The following is a 10734-nucleotide window of genomic DNA, read 5'->3' on the forward strand; positions in this document are numbered from 1 at the left end:
TTTTATACACAAACAGTGAACTACCTAAAAGGGAAATTTAAAAAATCATCTCTTTGATAGTAGCAACAAAAAGTAAAATACTTCAGGGTAAACTTAACCAAAGAGGTGAAAGACTTGTAGAGTGGAAATTTTAAAACACTGATGAAGGAAATTCAAGACACAGATTAATGGGAAGACATTCTGTGTTCATGGGTTAGAAGAATCAATATTGTTAAAATGTCCATACTATTCAAAGTGATCTTCAGAATCAGTGCAGTCTCTACCAAAACCTAATGGCGTCCTTGTATAGAAACAGAAAAAGCAATCCTAAAATCGATATGGAACCACAAAAGACCCAGACTAGCCAAAGCAATCTTTTGAAAGAAGAACACAGATAGAGGCATACTTCCTGGTTTCAAAATATATTTCAAAGTGACAGTAATCAAAACAATCTGGTGTTTGTGTAAAAACAGACATGTAGACTAATAGAGTGGGGTAGATAGCACAGAAGTAAACCCACGCATTTATGGCCATTTCATCTTCAGCAGGGTGCCGAGAACACACACTGGGGAAAGCACAGTTGCTTCACAAACTGTGTTGAGAAAACTGGATTTCCACATGTAGAAGAATGAAATTGAGCCCTTATCTCACACCCTATACAAAAATGAACTCAAAAGGGTTCAAAGACATAAACATAAAACCTGAAACTATAAAACTACTAGAAGAAAACATAGCAGAAAAACTTCATAACGTTGATCTTGGCAATGATTTTTTTGGATATGATCCTCAAAACACAGACAAAACAAAATAAACAGATGGGATTGCATCAGATGAAACACTTCTGCACAGCAAAGGAATCAATCGAGTGAAAAGGCAACCTATGATGAGAGAAAATGTCTGAAACTATATATATGATAAGAGATTGATCTGCAAAAGTTACAAGGAACTCATATAATGCAATAGCAAAAGACAAATGCTTGATTGAAAAATGGACAAAGGACCTTATCCCTTGTCCTTGTCCTTCAGACTTTCCTCTGAAGAAGACATATAAGTAGCCAACAGGTATATGAGCAGGCATTCAACGCCACCGATCATCAGGGAAATGCAAAGCAAAACCACAAGAAAATATCACCCTTTACCTGTTAGGACAGCTGCTATCAAAAAGGCAAAAGATAACAAGTGTTGGTGAGATTGTAGAGAAGAGGGAGCCCCTGGGCACTGTCGGTGGGAATATAAATTAGTGCAGGCACTATGGAGAGGAGTATGGAGGATTCTCAAAAAATTAAAGAAAAATAAAGCTACTGTATGACAATATGATTTAGCAAATCCACTTCTAGGATTTTATCCAAAAAAAGGAAATCAAGATCTTAGGGATGTCTCTGCTCCCACATTCGCTGAAGCATTATTCACAAAAGCTAAGACGTGGAAGCCATCTAAACGTCCACTGAAAGATAAATGGATAAAGAAAATTGTAATGTATTTATGTGTGTATATATATATAATATACATATATGTGCAGCATAACATATATGTGTATATATATATATATATATTATTCAGCCTTAAAGGAGGAGAGTCTGCAGTTTGTGACGACATGGATGACCTGTTGAGGACATTATGATAAGGGGAATAAACCAGACACAGAAGGACAAGCCCTGCATGATACCACTTACTTGTGGAATCTGAACCAATCCAACTCATGGAGTTGGAAGCAGAGAGGAGAAGGGTGTGCCAGGGCCTGGGGGAGGGGAGGTGGGGGTATTTCTCGACCGTGCAGCTTCAGTTATGCAGGGTGGGTTTGCGAGCTCGTGTACGCCTGGTGACTATCGTTAACAATGCCGTACTGTATACTTGGAATTCGCTGAGTGGATGAGTGTTCTCACCATGGGAGGAAAAAAAGACAGAAAATGGTTCGGCATTAGTGGTTGGGCATAGACTGGGATCACTGAGATGCTGGATGGTTTACCCTGGAAACGAACAGAGATCATTCTGTCGTTTTTGAGACTGTACCCAAATAACACATTTCGGACTCTTGTTGACCATGAGGGCTACTCCATTTCTTCTAAGGGAGTCTTGCCCACAGTAGTAGATATAAAGGTCATCTGAATTAAAGTCTCCCATTCCTATCCATCTTAGTTCACTGATTTCTAAAATGTCAATGTTCACTCTTGCCATCTCCGGTTTGACCACTTCCAATTTACTTTGATTCATGGATGCAACATTCCATGTTCCTGTGCCATGTTGTTCTTTACAGGGTCGAACTGTACTTTCGCCTCCAGACGCCTCCACAGCCAGGCGTCATCTCTGTTGTGGCTCAGCCTCTGCATTCCTCCTGGAGCTGTTTCGTCGCGGTTCTCTGGGAGCACACCGGACACCTACTGCCCTGCGGGTCTCAGCTTTCAGTGTCATGTCTTTTTGCCTTTTCAGAATGCTATTTTAGTTTGTCAGTTATACCTCAACGAAGCTAAAAAATGGTACCGATATACTAAACTATTATAAATATATTTCTTAATCACTTAGGTCTCTGTACTCCAGGGAACATGAGGTCTCCTGACCTGCCATATCAGTCTGTGGTTTTCAGTGGATCAGTGTTAGTAAAATGCACACTTACAGTGATTACATGAACTTTGTCCCGTTGATATAAAATTCCTAATATGTGAGCCAAGTCATTGCTATGGTGAATATATGTAAGGCTTTAAGTCAGTCTATTTCCCTGATGATCTCTGTGTTGGTAGACATTGTTCATCTTACATTAAAAATAACTAAGGATTGCTATTTAGACCCTCCTTTTCATGGGCATGAGTCATTTTCTTAGCAACTGTAATGTAGCGCGAGCTTGCCATCAGATGCACCATTTGATGAATGCTGGGTGGCATTTGGAGGGCAAGCCTGGGTACCAGATCAGTGATGGTTTTGGTCTGATGCCACCATCAGCATTTCCAGAGGGAGAGTCGGCTGTGGGCGTCCTCGTTTTTCACAGGTGTCAACACTGGCCTGAGCCTGCAAAGAAGCAACCAGAGCAGGAAAAAGTCATTAAATATAAAAATGCTAACCCTGACTCTACTGTATAGTATAGGGAACACGACTAAATACTCTGTAGTGGCCTGCATGGGAAAAGAATCTAAACAGAGTGGAGATACGTGTGTATATATACGTTTATATATCTGGGCCTCCCAGGAGATAGTGGTAAAGAATCCGCCTGCCAAGCAGGACATGTGGGTTTGATCCCTGAATCAGAAAGACCCCCTGGAGAAGGGCAGGGCAACCCACTGCAGTATTCTTGTCTGGAGAATCCCACGGACAGAGGAGCCTGGTGGGTGATGGTTCATGGGGTCACTAAAAGTTGCACACGACCTAGCGACTAAGCAACAACAACAACAACCATATATATATACATATAAAGCTGAATTACTGTAAATCAACTATATTTCAATAGCAATTTTTTAAAAAAGGACCTTTCTGGCATGATTTTACACCTATCATGTATTCACTATAAAACATTCTAAATAAGAAATCTGAAATTTAGGTTTCATGAATTCCTCACCTTGGGGCACCGTTCTGCTGGGGCCAAGGTCCACAGACGTCAAGGGTGATGCTCAGAGGGCTCCTACACGTCCAGGGGACACATTGGTGACCGTTTCCCAGGGCCTCCTGTCCTGTGCTCCTCTGAGCTGCTGGAGGTGACCCCTTCACCCTGGTGGAGGCTGAAGGCATTCTGGTCAGTAACCCTGGTGGGGTCTGCCCAGTGGGGCTCTGGGTGCACGACCAAAGATCAAGGCCAATGCCAGCTTCCTTCTCTGCCCAGAACTTTCTGCTGTGGCCCTTTTGTCCTGAGAAACCCACAGTTCCAGAATGGCAGCCTAGGCATGAGAGCCTTCTCTAAGGAGGGTTTTAGCTGGTCGACCTGGGGTCCCTGGAGGGGCAGATGAACAAAAACATCGAGGAGTTAGCCTTCAGTTACGTCACTGTGTGCTGTGCTAAGTCCCTCCTTTCGTGTCTGACGCTTTGCAACCCTATAGACTGTAGCCCACCAGGCTCCTCTGTCCATCGGTTTCTCCAGGCAAGAATACTGGAGTGGGTTGCCCTGCCCTCCTCCACGGATCTTTCCCCACCCACGGATCGAACCCACGTCTCTCATGTCTCCTGCATTGGCAGGAGGGTTCTTTACTACTAGCGCCACCTGAGAAGCCCATCAGTTATATTAGAACAGCTATTAGATGACATGGGACAACTTTCTTGGTCACGATCACTAGTTACACCCATTGTGCATTCAACGTGTGTTAGGTACAGCGCTGAGCATTCTCTGTGTAGGGTACATAATCTATCTACCATGAGAACCAGCAGGGAAGTATGAAGGAAGGAAGGAATGTATGCATCAAGGAAGGAAGTATGAATAAGCAAAGAGAGAGGATGGATTAACGTAACAGTTTTTCCTGAAAAGAGAAGAGAAAAGCAGTAAGATGGAACTTACAAACAGCAGCTCGCAGTGTCAATGTCTCTCTGACAGGGAGATCTGGGGGGCTGGGAGTGGTTTACTGGAAAGAAATGCAGGAGTGTTTGCCCAAGACCAGAGTCTGGACCTAAAGGTGCCTTGCCGGACTGTCGTTACTGTCAGCACACAAGTCACAAGAACCAGAAGATAAACTCGGGCCTCGGACCCAGAACAAGAAGGAATGAGAATACGTTTATACAAGGGAGCAGGATTCTGGAGCGCCCTGAGGCTAGAGCCTGGAAAGCCCAAGTGCAAACAGCAGCAGCTCCTTCAGAAGAAGCAAAACAGCATGGAAATCACGGCGCCATCGCTGAAGGGCTTTTCTGGAAATACAGCAAGGTTGGGAAAAGCAGAGTCACGCGATCTCTAGACACTGAATCAGCAGCCACAGATGCTACAGGATGCTTTCTTGTTCAGCATCAGAGAGAATTTGCCGGAGGCCAAGTGCAATGAACTGGTCCCTGGGGGTCTCCCAGCCCAGCCCCCCGCCCCCCACACACATTTGCTCCATGGACATTCGTGGAGTGAAATTCTGAACCTATCAGAAGATCTGCCAGGTGAGGGAAGAGCCAGAGACGGTGGGATACTGTGTGTGGAAAAGGATGGTCTGCTGCCAGGGTCCTTCCAAATCCCCCGGATCCCCTTCTTTCTGGGAGCACCCCAAACTCCTGGATGGGGTGCTGCCACCAGCGAGGTGATGGGCAGTGATGTCAACCACCCTGGGCCCGTGAACAGAACCCCAAACTCCCGGGATGTGATGGTGCTCCAGGGAGCACCGCTGCCTGTGGGCCGGGAGAGCTTTCGCAGGGAGACTGTTTCCCTGAAAAGCAGGCTGAGATAGCTTTTTATGGTCGTTAGAATCTGCATCCGCAGTACACAGAATGTTTCGTGCCCTCTCCAGCAGAGTTACAAGCAGGGTTTACTTTCTAAGTTCAAGCAAAAACCACCAGAACGCAGAGACCCTGGAAGGCGGGGGGGGAGGCAGAGCGGGATGGGGCCCCGGGCGGGGGTGCCGAAGCGGGGCCTGCTGAGGGTCAGTGCCGAAGCGGGGCCCAGGCGGGGATGCCGAAGTGGGGCCCACTGAGGGTCAGTGCAGAAGAGGGCCCCAGGCGGGGGTGCCGGAGCGGGGCCTGCTGAGGGTCAGTGCCGAAGCGGGCCCCAGGTGGGGGTGCCGGAGCGGGGCCCCAGGCGGGGGTGCCGAAACGGGGCCCGCTGAGGGTCAGCGCCGAAGCGGGGCCCAGGCGGGGGTGCCGGAGCGGGGCCCCAGGTGGGGGTGCTGAAACGGGGCCCGCTGAGGGTCAGCGCCGAAGCGGGACCCCAGGCGGGGGTCCCGGGAAGCAGGGAGGGGCGGAAAGGTGCCAAGGCCCCACTGGCTGACTCTCCCTGGGCCTGACGTGGCCCGCCACCACCCGGCCTGGACAGGTCCCTCCGGCAGGACTGGCCTGGGTTCACGGGGCTCGTCGAGCGTGGCCGCACCTGAAATCCTCCTGATGCCAAACAGGAGTCTTCCACGAAACGGTGGACAGAGGGGTCTCAACAAGTCAGAGAGAGAGAAGTCGAGCTCAGCCCACATGGGCTTGAGGGACCCCCCAGAGGCAGCCCCACGGCGGGCCCTGTTGCGGGGGACCAGCCTCCACTGGGGTGAGCCAGGACGCTTGGGTGTCTGGGGACTCAGCACCCCCAGGTGGGGCTGCCATCCTAAGATGGGGGCACGTCCTCCAGGTCCGGAGGGGGTGCTGAGCCCCTCTCCCCGCCTTCCTGTCTCTACCAACCCCCAGAGAGTTGCTGGCAACCTGCTTCCCAAATGAGAGGACACGCTGGGAGATTTATTTTCTGCAGAAAGACATAAAACAAATAGGAAATATTATTTCAGAGGGTTGGAGCCGGGTAATTATTTATGAATGTATTACCGACCATATGGTTTCCCACGCTGGTTTGAGGGGGTAATGATTTTTATAATTACCTGTGTTTAGAAATACCTTCATGCAAAGAAGTAAATATGCCTCCTACTGAGAACAGAAACAGTCTCTCCGCTTCCATAATTAGTGAGCATTTCTTTAGCCAAAGCCTGAAATTACTTCTGGTTTCTCAGGGCAATGTGGCACAGAGGCCCGGGGCCAGGACCCAGCCTGCGGGCCTCCGCTCTCTCCCAGGCATCTTCCACAGGCTGCCCGCTGGTCTGACAGAGGTGACCAGGGCATGGGGGGAGGTCAGGCCCTGGCCTGCCCTCAGCACTCAGGGCCCCCGCCCCTGTCCACACCCAAGTCTGTGGCCCCACCTCTCCGGCCGCCTGCCGCAGGCCCTTCTCCTGTGTCCAGACCCACCTCCTATCACACGTGGCCTGTCGCTTCCCGTTCTGGAGCCTCCGGCCCCTGTGGTCTTCAGTGAGAGCCTCTCACTGCTCCGGGCGAGATGCAGGCAGACCAGGACAGAGAGTCGAGCTGATGGAAAGAGCAGGGTGATCTGGAAGCTCTTTGATTCTTGGATGATGTCTTTCCTACTTTGGGGGGGGGGCAGTGAAGTGTTTTCTCTTTGGACTGATGGGCATTTGTGATTTAAATACCGTCATTTCTTGTCCCTTCCCCAAAGTCAGTTTTCTGAGTCAGCAATATATGTGTGTGTGTGTGTGTGTGTGTGTGTGTGTGCGCGCGCGTGTTGAGGGGGTTAGTGATGGGGAGAGGGAATTGGGAAGTCACGTGGGGCCTACGGTTGCCTGGACTTGAGGTTGGGACCACAGGCCCATCACTGGACCCCTGACTCCGCGGCCACTGCTGGAACCGGCCACCGGATACCAGCCTTGCTGAGTAGCGACGGGGACCCCGTGGGGCTGGGCGGTCCAGTTAGCTGCCCCGTGTCCCCATCGCCTCGCCGATCTCCCAGGGGGCAGACACGCTCATGTCTGTAAGAGGCCCGGCCTTGATGCGCGCTGTGTGCATGCACGTGTGTGCAAGTGTGCACACACGCCTACATACGTCTGTGGGAGCCGGGCTGCGGGCAAGCAGGGAGATGCTGCTTGGCTTGGCAGTCAGGCCCGGGGCATTTGGGGAGCTGGCGGGCGGGGGGGAGAGGGGATCGGGGTGGCCTTGGGGCCTCGCGGCTCCAGGCTGCCCTTTCTGTCTCCTTGCACGCCCGGGGCTCACACACATTTTCGTGGCCCCAGATGAATGCTTCAGGCTCCGGATGCTGCCTGATGGTAAGCCACGCGCCCTGCAGCACTGGAAACGTTTCTCCAGGACTTCTGGAGACGCCTCCCTCTTGGTGACATGTCCAGTTTGCAAGGACTGCTTGTGCTGACCTGTGAGTGGCCTGTCAGCCCCTCCTTTGGCCATGATGCCCGGTCATGAGCAGTTAGGATGTGTGTTTTCTCTGGTTCTGACCCAGAAGCTTGTGACTTGTAGGTGGAACATGGCCAGCTCTCTTTAGCAAGTCTGTACCTTCCGGGGCCCCCAGGGAACAGGTCAGCCCGCAGCACCGGCGGGGCAGGCGACAGCCCAAGGTGAGTGAGGGGGGAGAGAGCAGGGTGCCCACCGGTGGTGCCCTGTGCCCGGGAGGAAGTGCCAGGTTAGCGAGGCCAGCGGTTTCCAGCTGCTCCCTTCCGTTGAGCGAGCTCTGCCGTGAGGTTTCCGTCACTAACACACCGGGAGCATCTATTGAGCGCTTACTGTGTGCCGTGAGGGATGATCTGGCATGATTTCCGTCAGCGCCCGGGCTCTGGGTGGGGCAGTGTGTGTGGATGTCGTGTTTGTACACATGTAAGGACCCCTGTTTCTCACTCCAGCGCGGGCCCCATCCATTCTCAGGGGCTCTGGGAGCGAGGCATCTGCCTGGAGCCCCAGGTCACAGGGCCTCTGCTTCTGAGTCAAGGCCAGTTAACGGAGGAGCTCCGGCCCACCCTCATCACTGATGGAGCATCTGCTCGACCAGGCCCTTTCTGAGACCCTGTGGTGTGACAGGCATCTGTCGGCTTTGGAAGATCCAGAACGTCCCCGACTCGGCTCCTCCCTGCGAGGGACTCGCTGCTTCCTGCTGGAATCGGACAAACACAAATAACCCCAGTCTAATGAGATAAGAACACAGATGGCTTCGAGCGAGGTTCAGGGTTAGGCATAATGAAGGCAGCAGATGGGGAAATTCAAGTGAAAATTCAGTAAAATTTTAATTGAAAGATGATGTGTTTCCACCCTAAGATCTTTCTGAGATGAGCTCAAATTTCACGCCCCTGGCCCCTTCCCCAGCAAACATGCCATCCCGAATCGAGCCTCCTCCCAGCTGTGTGCCCGCCTCCCCCACCCACCTCGCCCCCAGCCTGGGCAGCTCGGCCCTGTCACTGTTCGCTGTCCCAGTCCCAGGAAGAGGCGCACCTGTGCCTCTCAGTGTGGGCAGAGAGGAGCGGAGATGGAGGATGGACGCCTGGAGCAGTGGAGGAGGGACCCGCTAATCGGCGCCCCCTCGGACCTCCAGGAGGCCCCTGACGTCCCAGGTCCCAGGCTGTCTTCCTTCTGGGTGTGCTGGGCTGTCCCTTTCTGCCATCATCTTGGGGATCAGCTCCCGCCACTGCCAGGAAGCTCCCTGAGGTCCTTGTCCTGGGGACATCCTTGTGGCTTTAGGAGACTCTAGACTGATGGCTCAGGGGACAGGGGAGCAATGAGGGGCCAGCTCTCCTGGGGCCTGGTCCTGTAGGCCCAGCTTACTGCGGAGGACAAATGGAACTGCCCTGTGGGGTTAGGTTGCCGACGTGTGGCCCTTTCTGCACAGGCTGTGGCTGGGGGCTCACAGAGATCCACTCCCCCCTGTGCCCATCTTTGCTCCTCTGTCCCTCCTCCAGGCCACCGTCCATCTGTCCTCAGGAACTCTGCCTGTTGAGGCCGTTTTGCACAACATGCAAAAAGGCATACTGTGGTCAAGCAATTAATCAACTTATCAATTGCTCAGTCCATCCAAATATCTGTCCACCCATCCATCTGTCCATCCATCCATCCACTCACCCAAACTTTCTCCAACAAAGACTAAATTTATACCCCAAAGAAAGTGATAGGATGGTCAACAGCATCTTAAAACACAATCATAGGGTTATTTTTTTTCTTTTTAAGATCAAAGGCAAGAAGTATTAGTTGCCTTTTATTGATACCTATTGTGGGTCTCCCTTATGCTGAAACATTATGTATTTTTTTCATGCATTAATGATTGGCACAGCAAGATGTTTTCCTAGGTCAGCTTTCTTCCCTGCTCTACCACCTGCTGGAGACGGAGATCCCAATCAGAGCACAACTCTGAGTAGCATGTTTGAGGAGGGTTAGCTGACTTTGTAAAGGTAGTCTTTGCTCATTCAATGCTTTGGCCCTGGTGGTTCCACCATGATTTTGTTGAGAGGTGATGCTGAGATGTCCCTTTTGAGGCTCTCTCTTGGTGGATATGGACACTTCTGGAGACTCACTAGACAAGCTTCGTGACCCTCTCTTAGAGGAGAGAGGTCACCTGCAAAGCACTTGAGGGGTCCTGGTTGGAGGTGAGGGATCATCCAGTTCGACTTAGATGAGTCTTTTTATTATTTAATTACTCATTGATTGTTTTGCAACACATCACCCAAGTATAGTGACTTTAAACAACAGACACTTGTTTCTGTGGTCAGGAATCTGAGCTCTCCCAGCTCTGGAGGCCGGAAGTCCTCAGTCAAGGGTTGGCAGGGCTGTGCTCCCTCCAGAGGTGTTGGGGGAGGGTCCTTCCAGCTGCCAGGGCCCCAGGAGCCCCTGGCTCGTGGCCATGTCACTCTCCTCTCCAGCCGCACGTGGCCTTTTCTGCTTCTCACTGTGTCTCCTCTTCCATTTCTTCTAAAGAATCTGTCGTTGAGTTTAAGGCCTACCTGAGTCAGCTGGGGCTTCTCTGGTGGCTCAGAGGGTAAAGAATCTGCCTGTAATGTGGGAGACCTGGGTTCTATCCCTGGATCGGGAAGATCATCTGGAGGAAGAAATGGCAACCCTCTGCAGTGTTCTTGCCTGGAGAATCCCATGGACAGAGGAACCTGGTGGGCTACAGTCCATGGGGTCACAAAGAATCGGACACGACTGAGCGACTCACACTTCCACTTTTTCACTTTTGAGTCACCCAGTGAGATTTCATCTTGAGATCCTTAGTTACCTTCGCAAACACTCTTTTTGCAAATAAGGTCATGTTGCAAATAAGGGTCTGGGGGTGAGGGCTTGGACACACCACCATTCAACCCCCTACACCCACTTTGACATCATTCAAGAGTCCCCTGCCACCTC

The sequence above is a fragment of the Giraffa tippelskirchi genome, chromosome 5 (genome assembly GCF_054371585.1).
Source record: "Giraffa tippelskirchi isolate mGirTip1 chromosome 5, T2T-mGirTip1v1.2.pri, whole genome shotgun sequence".
NCBI lineage: Eukaryota > Metazoa > Chordata > Mammalia > Artiodactyla > Giraffidae > Giraffa > Giraffa tippelskirchi.